A 10,235-nucleotide genomic window follows, 5' to 3' on the forward strand; every position below is an offset into this window, starting at 1 on the left:
GTTTTGAAGTCTCATCAAGCTTTTGTTCTTCTGTCTCCATTGGTCTAAACAGGTTGTATCTTATTGGATTTTATTATGTATGATAGTATAAGCAAAAACTTTTAAAGACAAGGAGATTATACAGAGACCATTGTTCATTTTCTGTTAGTTGATTCTAAATACCCTGTAATGCTGTCATTCTCTTAAATGGTTTTACATTGTTTTGATATATTTGATGCTACAGTATGCGAAGTTATACTCAAAGATTTCAAGGAAAGAGACAATATGGTAACTACTTTTATGTCAGGATTATCTTGTGGTGAAACACTATTCTGCTTAAATGGTTATGTTTTGATCTGCGCTGTTTTGCTCTCTTTTATCTCAATCTCCACTTCATTATTTACTTTTTTATTTTTATCCTTTTAATTAAGGGAAAAATAAATAAAAAATAGCAGGATATATTATAGTAACCCACTTTGACTTTCCATTATCTTGATTTAAAGCCCTGTATTAATCTCACCATCTTGTTTTTGACTGATGTCCCCCTATTCTGTTTTGCTTGATAGTACCAGGTTCGAAAGTTTAGGCAACAGCTGTGAAGATAGTGAGATTCATTATGACGCCCATTCTGGTTGACTATTATCTACTTTTGAAGACCTATAATGTCTCCAATGTTTTGGTTTTGTCGGTTTTGTTCTTTACTGTTTTGTTCAATTTTATTATAACTGATGATATAGGCAATTCTATTAGAGATAGCAGGAGGCATTATGGTAACCATTGTTGATCACCTTGTATTATGCTTTTACATTATCTATTATGTCCACCCTTTTGATTTGATTGACTCTGTTCTGTTATGTCACATTTGGTTCTACTCCCTTCCAAAAAAGTAATAAGAACTGTGGGAGCAACAAAACCCAAAATGTGGAATTGTCATTGTACAAAAGAGAGGAAAAGAAAGTGCTCTAAACGATATAACTGCATGTATATTTAAGTGTATAAGATAGATAATGATATCACTGAGTTTTGTTGGATCATTGAACAGAACTGTTTGCAGTCTCACTGTTGGAATGTCCACTTTACAAGCTTTAATTTTGTGACTTGAACAATTATTTCTAAGATGACAATATGTAATCCATTAACTAGTGATTTCCTACTGTTTATTTTTTTCTGTAAATCTGTATAACTCGTACCCTTTCTCTGTTTTTTTTTTCTCCTTAAATAAAATTTAAAAAAAAAGAAAACCTCCTGCTACTGACATAGCTTCCACTGCTGCTGGAAGCACCGTAGCCACCTTGATTTCATGGTTTGGTAAAGTATTGGCCCAGAACTTCTGCCTCCAAAGTTTCCTCCCAGCATAGGTCCAAAATTTGAAGACTGATTGTTGTAATTGCAAAATTCACTGTAGCTCCCACCACCTCCACAATTGCTTGGATCATTACTAAATCCACTGTAGCCATCACCATTGCTACCATGTCCACCTCCAGCATGGCTGCCACTAAAGCCACCTCAAACACTGATGTTTCCTCTGCAACCAAAACCACCTCCACAGCCACCACCAAAATTTCCAGAACCACTCTGACCTCTTTGGCTAGATGAAGCACTAGCCATCTCCTGCTTTGACAGGGCTTTCCTAGCTTCACAGCTGTGGCCTTTCACAGCATGATGTTTCTTTTCTTTCTTTCTTTCATTTTGTTTTTGGGAGTACTGGGGATTGAACTCGTGACCTTGCACTTGCCAGGCAGGTGCTCGTACCACTGAGCTAAACTCCCGGCTCCACAGTGTGATATTTCTGAATGACAGTCTTATCCACAGAATCATGGTCATCAAAGGTTACAAAAGCACAGCCCCTCTTCTTTCCACTGCCTCAGTTTAAGTCACTTCAATTTTTCTATACTGTTCAAAATAATCTCGTAGGTGACGTTCTTTAGTATATTCTTCAATGCGACCAACAAAGATCTTTGCAGTTAAGTGAGCACCTGGTCTTTGAGAATCTTCTCTGACAGCTCGATTTGGTTCCACAGCTCTTCCATCCACTTTATGTGGCCCTGCATTCATGGCTGCAGCCACCTTCTTCACAGTGGCATAAGTGACAAACCCAAAGCCCCTGCAATGCTTGGTGTTTGGATCTCTCATTGCCACACAGTCCTAGAGTGTGCTCCATTGCTCAGAATGGCTTCTCAGACTCTTGTCAGTTGTTTCCAAGCTCCACCCTCCAATGAAGAGCTTCTGTAGCTGTTCGGGCTCCTTAAGAGACTCTGACTTAGATGTGATGGCAGTCAGAAGAGAGACTGATGATGCTTCCGCCATGGGGTCCACCAGCAGAAAGGAACAAGCTACTGAACGTGCTCTGTAACCACAATATAAAATAAAATAAAATAAAATAAATATTTTGAAAAGTAGATTTAAGAGGAGATACCATTTTTAAAATGTCTTTATAGTTTCAGGTCTTTAAAACAAGAAGAATGGTGGGGCTCATTTAAATAAATAAATTAATTAATTAAATAACAGGAGAATCTAGAGGATTCCATGGAGGGTGGATGGGAGGCTGGGTTAGTTGGGACACCTGGAAACTTAAGTAGCCGCAGGGCACTGTGTTAGCCTGTCCTGCCAGCAGAGAGAGGTATGAAACAGGGAGGTGGCAGGAAGACACAGGGCTGAGCAGAAGAGAGGAGCTGGAACGTCACTTGTCCATTGAGGGGTCACCAGAGCCCCCAGATGGTGCATGTGCAGTCTCCATCTCAAGCTCCTCCAGCAACAAGTGTTGGTCTTCCCACGTCCACACGGCCTCCTTGCCCTTCTGCTGTGGTGCCTCCTGCCCTTCATGTCTTCTTAGCTGCCTTCTGTCCCAGCCCGCCTGCCCTCAGCTCTGCACCTCCTGGCTTCTCTCCACACGTGTCCCCGATGCCAGTTCAACACCAAAGGACTGTCAATGGGCTGGTGCCAAGGAGTGTGGGAAGAAACAGAAATTCTCAGATCTGTGAGGCAGATCTTGCCACAGTCAGTTTGGATGTTAATTTCAAAACATGTAGTAAAAATTGTTTAAAGGCATACTCTGACTTTGCAATCCAACTTCTCAATCAGTTTGCAAATCAATATATCTAAGCACGCTCGCTGCAACACCCTGAATACTGCATCATGGGACATTGTGGAATTTGTTACCAACCGCTTGAGCTGGAGAGACTATGTGTGAAACTCTGTGTGTGTGTGTTTGTATATAAACATATATTGATGCCTATTTAATAGAAGAAAAAATAGGGAAAATATGCACCTATGTGCTAGTACATAGGTGTTATTATGTGTTAAGTATAAGATTTCTTAGGCTTCAGTAGGAATTTCATGTCTGGGTACAATGATATTAAAACTGGTAACATTTTGAGTGGGTAATTTTATTTCATGTATTATGGTTTAGACCTAGAACATCCCCCAAAAGTCTCATATGGTTAGAGGTGGGGCTCATGGGAGGCAAGTGGATCAGGGGCTGCTCTACTCACCAGGGGAATGAGCTACTGAGTCATTCATAGATAAATGTGCTATTAGGAGGTGGGCTTGGTTGGAAGACGTACATTACTGGCAGCATAGCTTTGCAGGGCATATCTTCCTCTCTGACTCCTATCTTCTCTCTCTGCTTTGTCACTGTCATGAGGAGAGCAGCTTTCCTCTGCCATGACCCTTTGCCATGTCATTTCTGTCTTGGAGCTAGATGATCATAGACCAAATTCTTTGAAAACTGAGAACCAAAATAAATCTCTTTAATTTGCCAGTGTCAAGTATTTTGTTCCCATGACAAAGAAAGTGACTAATATATGTGTTTATCAATCTTTTCCATCTAAAGTAAATTTAAAATCAAGATGGAAAAATTATTCCAGTAACAGGAATCTTCTTGATACAGTTCATTCTTCCATACCAGGCCATGATATAATTTCCTGACAAGACTATGGAATGGCTGCCTCTGGATCACATGATAACTCCTGGTCCAATCAGGGTGAAGCAGAAGTATGTGATATTAAACGTGGCCGTAGGCAGGCTGCAGGCTGCAGTAAGGGCAGTTTCAGTTGGAAAGATTTGTAAGCATATAGACACCTCACGGAAATCTCTCCATCTCAGCTATGGACAAAAGACTGGGAAATGTCTATTACTTTAAGAAAATATAGAGAGATAGGATTTGAGGAAGATCAAGAGAGAATTAAAGTAATGTAGTGCAGAGAGGGAAAGCAGCTATTTGAAAGAAGAAATTAAATAGGAAAAAAGACATGCCAGTTGCTCATTGAAAAATTATTTACCAAGTGACTGTTATGTGCAGAGATGTTAATACGAGATGTCTAGTGATCCTGGCATTGAACAAGCCATGCACCATATTCTATGAGCTCAGGGCAGTGGTGGGTTAGCATTTGTTGCAAGTCAGTTTAGCTGCAAATAATAAAACGCCCAATACAACAGCAGTTTAACCAGATTAGAGCCTTATTCTCTCTCCCACTGAAGAAGCACAGAGGGATGTGATCTGGGCCACTAGGGCCCTGACATGACATGGGCCATTAAAGACTCAGGATCTTTCTATCTTAGAGATTTACTTTCCTCAACATGTGGCTTTTACCTGAGAGTGCAACACTGCTGCTTACAAACCAGCAGGCAGGCTCATATTCCATCCAACAGGGAAAAAGAAAGAAAAGAAGCTTGCCTTGTCCTTCTGAGGACACTTTGTCTCCTATGTGTTTGGTCATATGAGTATTCTCCACTTGCTGGGAGGCTGGGATATGTGGTCTTGTCCTGATGACCACATGCCTGGCTGCTCTGCTACTAGAGTAGAAGAAAACAATAAAGAACAGGAGGCACCGGTGGGTCTCTGTCACAAACATGCAAACAGAAGCATTGCAGAGTAAAGGTCAGTTTGATGAATAAAATCTTATGTGAAAAACGGAATATAAGATGGCTACTAAAGAGACTGTGGTCAGGAAAGGTCTTGCTATCAAGGTGACATCTTGGTGGAGATCTGAGCAAGCAGGGAACAGCCAGGAAAAGGTCTAGAGGAAGAATGTTCCAGACAGAGGGAATTCATTTCACAGACCCGGGAGACGGGCCCGAGATGGACTTAGACAAGGAATGAAAAGGCCATCGCTACTGTGCATGAGGAAAAGCAAAAATAGCCACATCCTGGAGACCCATGGATGGAAGTCAGAGCAAAGGTGGGTCATTAGTTCTCATGTCTACAATCCTTGGTGTGTATGTGTGTGTGTGTGTGAGAGAGAGAGAGAGACAGAAACAGAGAGAGAGAGACAGAGAGAGAGAGACAGAGAGACAGAGAGAGACAGAGAGAGAGACAGAGAGAGGGAGGGAGGGAGGGAGAGAGAGAGATTGAGAGAGAGAGAGAGAGAGAGAGAGAGAGAGAGACAGAGATCGGCTCTGTTGCTCACAGCTGCATATGTGTACATCTATCCCAGGCTTTCCAGATTCAAATTCAAGTGGATGAGCAGAATGGAGACTGAGGAATGACGGTCTAGTCAAATCTGCTGTGATAATAATTATAGTATCCCTGTTACTTAGAACTTTGTTCCCTCTCTTCTGTCAACAGAATCCCACGATCTTTGCTGAACGGGAAGTTGGACTGTTGGTGTTAGTGATATTGCAACATTCTCTTCCTTAATGACACATTCTGATTTCAGCCTTTCTTTGACCTCCTAGCCATGTCCTTGTGGTACCATAGGCAAGAAACCGAGATGTAAACGATTGTTCTGGTCCCAAGGCAGCTTGGCCAGAAGATGGAGGCCATTAAGTATTGCACAATCATTTCACTCAGATTCAGGTGGGGTCTGACTCCAATGAAGCCAAATTATTTTGCAACTACTATGTAATTTAATTCTCACGGCATCCTAAGCACTGGGCAAATAGGCCTTATTCCCACTGCACAGGTGGAAAAGAGAATTGAAACACAGGAACATAATTGACTGACCTAAGGTCAGGCATCGAGTTGACAGCATCCCAAACCTGTCTACTGGCATGATCTGTGCTTTGCCTGGCCCTCCATGTGCCACCCCATTGAGGCTGCTCAGGTCTCTGAAATGGGACAGCCAGGGTGTCCCTGCTGTCTCCAGAGAGGGGACAAACCAGTTTGCCCAGGGCTGGGAGGTTACCAGGGAGAGACTCAGGCAAACCCGAACAGAGAGCTGGTCACCCTCTCTGAAATGATTTGTAACACTGTCTACTTAGCTAAAGAGGAGCTGAAGAATGGGTGGGAAATAAATGTTTTTGGTCTTTATGTGGCTTTTCATAGATGCTTTATAATTTACTTCAAAACTGGATGGCTCATGGGGAAAAGACAAGACAGAGAGGCATCTAGAGAGATTTTTCCTCCAAAAACAGTAAGTTTGAGAGGCTGGTATGGACCAAGTTTTCTTGCCCTGGGCTCAGCCCCAGGGAGCCCACAGCTGCCTTTGGCTCTAACTGTCCCTTAGAACTCCCTGCACTGACCGATGCGTGATGACCAACTGCACAGATCCCCAGAATGCTTAGAGAAGGCTAACGAAATGACACTGCTGCATTCACACACAAATGAAAGGGCTGAGCTCAAAGCTGGGGCCTAGGGTAACCTCGTATACTGTCCTTGCAATCAGAGATAACAAAAGGCAAAAAAGGAGATTCCAGGAAGCTGCTGATTCTTGGAGACGAATGCAAGCAAAGAGCAGGCTTTGATGATCGAGCGGTTGATATTTGTGAATATCGAATTCTCCAGCTTCAAGTTTCCCCACGAGACACTGGACAATCCTATGGGCTGAATCTTTCATCAGAATCAGATAGAAAAATAGAGGCAGAGGTGACCACCCAGGAAACAGGGTCCTGATTCTACCTTTGTCCACTCTGAGCCAGTATATCAGGGAAGCCCATGAGGCAGCTTACAAACCTGGTTGCCAACCACCACAGAGGTTGTGAGCAGATTTGCTCTCTGGTGAGGCACCCCTGATGCTGGCCTTGCAGGGTACATCTGTGTGACCATTTTCATCCTGGGAACCTGATACACATGTGTGGTGTGGAAAGGGTTCCACGTGCAGGCTCTGGGATTTCTGATTTACCCTGGAGGACAAAACACCCTGAGAATTCTGACCAAGTGCACCATTTTGATGCTGTGTTGCACTAAAGATGCTTTGTTTTATTAAAAGGCAGAGGAAGGGAGAAGGCTGAAGGATCCTATGAAAATCTCAGCTAGTGGGTAGCAAATAAAACCTGTGACTTCACTGGATACGTGAATTTTAGATAAAAGAGTAAAGTATATGGATGTAGAGTAGAAATTTGTGAGTTTCTTTCAATCTTTCAGAAAGTTACTGCAGGCTCTTGCTAACAAAAGGCAATTGTGCTTGAATCCCTTCCAGGATCTGTTTTTTCCCCTCTCCACAGTGAACACTCTGTTCTCAGCTACACAGGTGCACGGCACAGCGCTGTGCTATCTCATAATACCAGCTCCAGCCAACGTGCTCACAGACACAATGGCTGAATTTATGACATGCATGTCAGTGTGTCCCTGCAGGAGGCAGGGCTCACACAGGCTTCCAGGTTAAGGGGCTCCCTGCTTCTCTGTTACTAGGTCATGTGAAACGCTGGCCAGGTGTCCCAGCAACACATTGTCCTATAATAAAGCTGGGGAGCATGTGAAAAACGAGTCCAAGACCTTGAATCAATGTTCACAGTAGACAGCAATCTCATCCAGGCATGAATCTGCCAAACAGCAGGACTGTCTTAGCAAGGACTCTGGTAAATCTAGCTGCAATGGTGGGCGCTTTCCTAAACTATGCAGGCAGCAACAAGCCAAATGCTTGCTCCTCCTGAGACCAAGGTTAGAGTTTTATCACAAAGGCCAGAGCTGCAAGGGCACAACTGCTTTGTGTGTCTAGCAGGAGGACAGCCATCTAGGCTGTGGAATCAGGGAGGCCTAAGATGTCTGTTTCACAGCTCCATGGCCTAGGACAAATCACTAAACTTCTCTGTCCTTTGGAAGGTGGCATTGCCCCCTGCACTGTTGTGAGGCCGGGTAAGACTGAATGTGCATCACTCTCAGCCTGTGCTGAACACTTGAGAATAGTGAGTAGCATTCAGTATGAAAAGGGGAGCACAACTGGGTCTTCCCAAGCAGTTCCTACAGAAATCCCCAGAAGCCTGGACCAGCGCAAGTTGAAACCCAGAGATCACTGCCAGGCCGTGCTCACTGACTCAGGCAGATCTTCCTCTGTGACTCCATCTCCTTTGGTACCCACTTCCTTGACAAAAAACTTTTCCCCTCTCGTTTAGTCCTTGTGACCCCTGTCAGGCTGGGCCACTTGAACTTCGAGAGCCGGTTGGGTGCACAGTGCCCTACAAGATGGGAGACGGTTTCCTGGTTCGTTCTGCATTCTGGGCCATGTGGATGAAAAGTATGCAGGTGACTGGTGTGGAGTGGTATCCATGTGTGTCACTCAGCCTGTCATGAAACCCCTGCTTTCTCCTGGGACAGTAGACAGCCAAGACCTCAAAATGTCCCCTGGAAAGCCCTGTATATATTAACTTGGAAAGAAGAGAACCTAAGAAGAGATTGGGTGTGAGAAAGATTTTCAATGCATCAAGGAACAATTAGAAAAATGATTAGAAGGTGAGAGAGAATGAGAAAGAAGTGTGGCAGCTCCCTCTGACCTGGTCACTTTCTCTTAAATCCAAGGAGCCGTGGGACGTGATTTAATGTGACACAAAAAGGTGTCCCTGGGGTCTGTAGGCACAGGCCGTGCAGAGGTTGTGTGCATGTGATCCAGTGGCTCTTTTCCTCTTGGTGCAGGCTGAAAGGACAATGCCTAGGAAGCCCTCCAGACTGGGGGCTACCACTGTCCCCTCCCAGAGATGTGCTCCTGTGCCACTGGGCACATGGCAGAAGGGAAAAGGCCTTGTGTTAACTGACCCTGCTCTGTATCATACATCTCACAAAGAATCACATTGTAAATGAAATATCTTGGGCCAGTGTTTTGCACTTAGTCTTTCTGATTTTCCTTCTTTGTCTCTGTGGGCAGAATGAACTGCAGAGTTAAAACGTGTAACTCCTAATAAACTGCTCCTATTTACCTAACCTAATTGGTCACTTGTGCTGATTGCATTTTTGAGAAGCTTTTCAACTCTGAATTTCATAGAACATAAGGAAAAGGCTTCAAAAGGAATATTTTTTTGCAAGCCCTAAACACCAAAAATTCAAACACAAGACTGTGGAGTAAGGAAGGAAGATACTGGTCTTCCAATTTGCCAGACTGTATTTTCTAGAACTATGTCTTCTTCCCCAGGTGTATTCTGCATTTTGCAATTGTTCTGCTTGGCCTGCCAAGTGAAGGCTGCCTGGAGAGAAGAATAACTGGGTACAGAGAGTAAGAACATTCCAGAAAAAATTGCTTCAGCCAAACCTTGCAAGGTCTGTTAGGAATAGCAAATACCTAGTATAATGCATGGGTGGGAGGTCAGATAGAGAGGGGACTTAGTGGTAGAGACGAGTCTGGAAAAGTAGAGCTTCTGGAGTTTGGAGAAAGGAGGTGTTTGCATATTAATACCTGCTTTCCGAATATGTTTTGGAAGAGCTAACAATGGTGACATCTTTCAGAATGTAACCCACGAAGAAGTTAGCTGGGTCTTCCCAAGTGTTGTTTTTTCACTCTCTCATGGCAGTGAGCACAATGCTGTATGTGCCGTGAGTAGATTAGCATGAAGAGGCAAAATGAGGTACTGTTTCCTGGAACCACCAAAGTGACAGTCATCGGAGTTAATTTGTGGAGGAAAGAAAATGTTCCCGGGCATATGTTTCATGGTGAATCCAAGGATGGCAGGTTTGGGAGCCAACCGATGAGACTCAAATGTAAAACCTGCAACTTTCTGCTCAGTGACCTATGGCAAGATACTTTTCCTTGCTGAGTCTTGTCATTTATAATACAGGAAAAAATCGCTCCCACCTTATCTGGCTGTCAGGACGATGAACGGGAGTGAGAAGTTGTTACTTGGCACAGAGGAGTAAGCGTGCAGTAAACGGGAGCTCCCCTTCCCTCCTTTCTGAAACCTGGTTTCGTGCTGCGTGCAATTAAAAGTTTACGACGTTCAAAAACAGATTTTCCAACTTAGGGGCAATAAATTTTAAGTCATTGCTACTTTCCTGAAGTGACATTCCTTAGATTGGAGGGTGCTGAATTTCTTCTCAATTGCATTAAATTCTGTTTACTGCATTTCTAATAAGACATCAGTGTGTGTGTGTGGGGGGGGGATGTAAAATGACT

The 10,235-nt window shown here is 43.6% G+C and overlaps 1 pseudogene; it reads right to left on the bottom strand.

Moving 5' to 3' along the window:
• Nucleotides 1–343: 343 nt before the first annotated feature.
• LOC134472656 (heterogeneous nuclear ribonucleoprotein A1-like) lies at nucleotides 344–2,303 on the bottom strand (annotated as a pseudogene).
• Nucleotides 2,304–10,235: the final 7,932 nt, after the last annotated feature.

Source organism: Cavia porcellus, unplaced genomic scaffold (assembly GCF_034190915.1).
Source record: "Cavia porcellus strain 051 isolate PalLab524CR breed Dunkin Hartley unplaced genomic scaffold, mCavPor4.1 scaffold_2, whole genome shotgun sequence".
Taxonomy (NCBI): domain Eukaryota; kingdom Metazoa; phylum Chordata; class Mammalia; order Rodentia; family Caviidae; genus Cavia; species Cavia porcellus.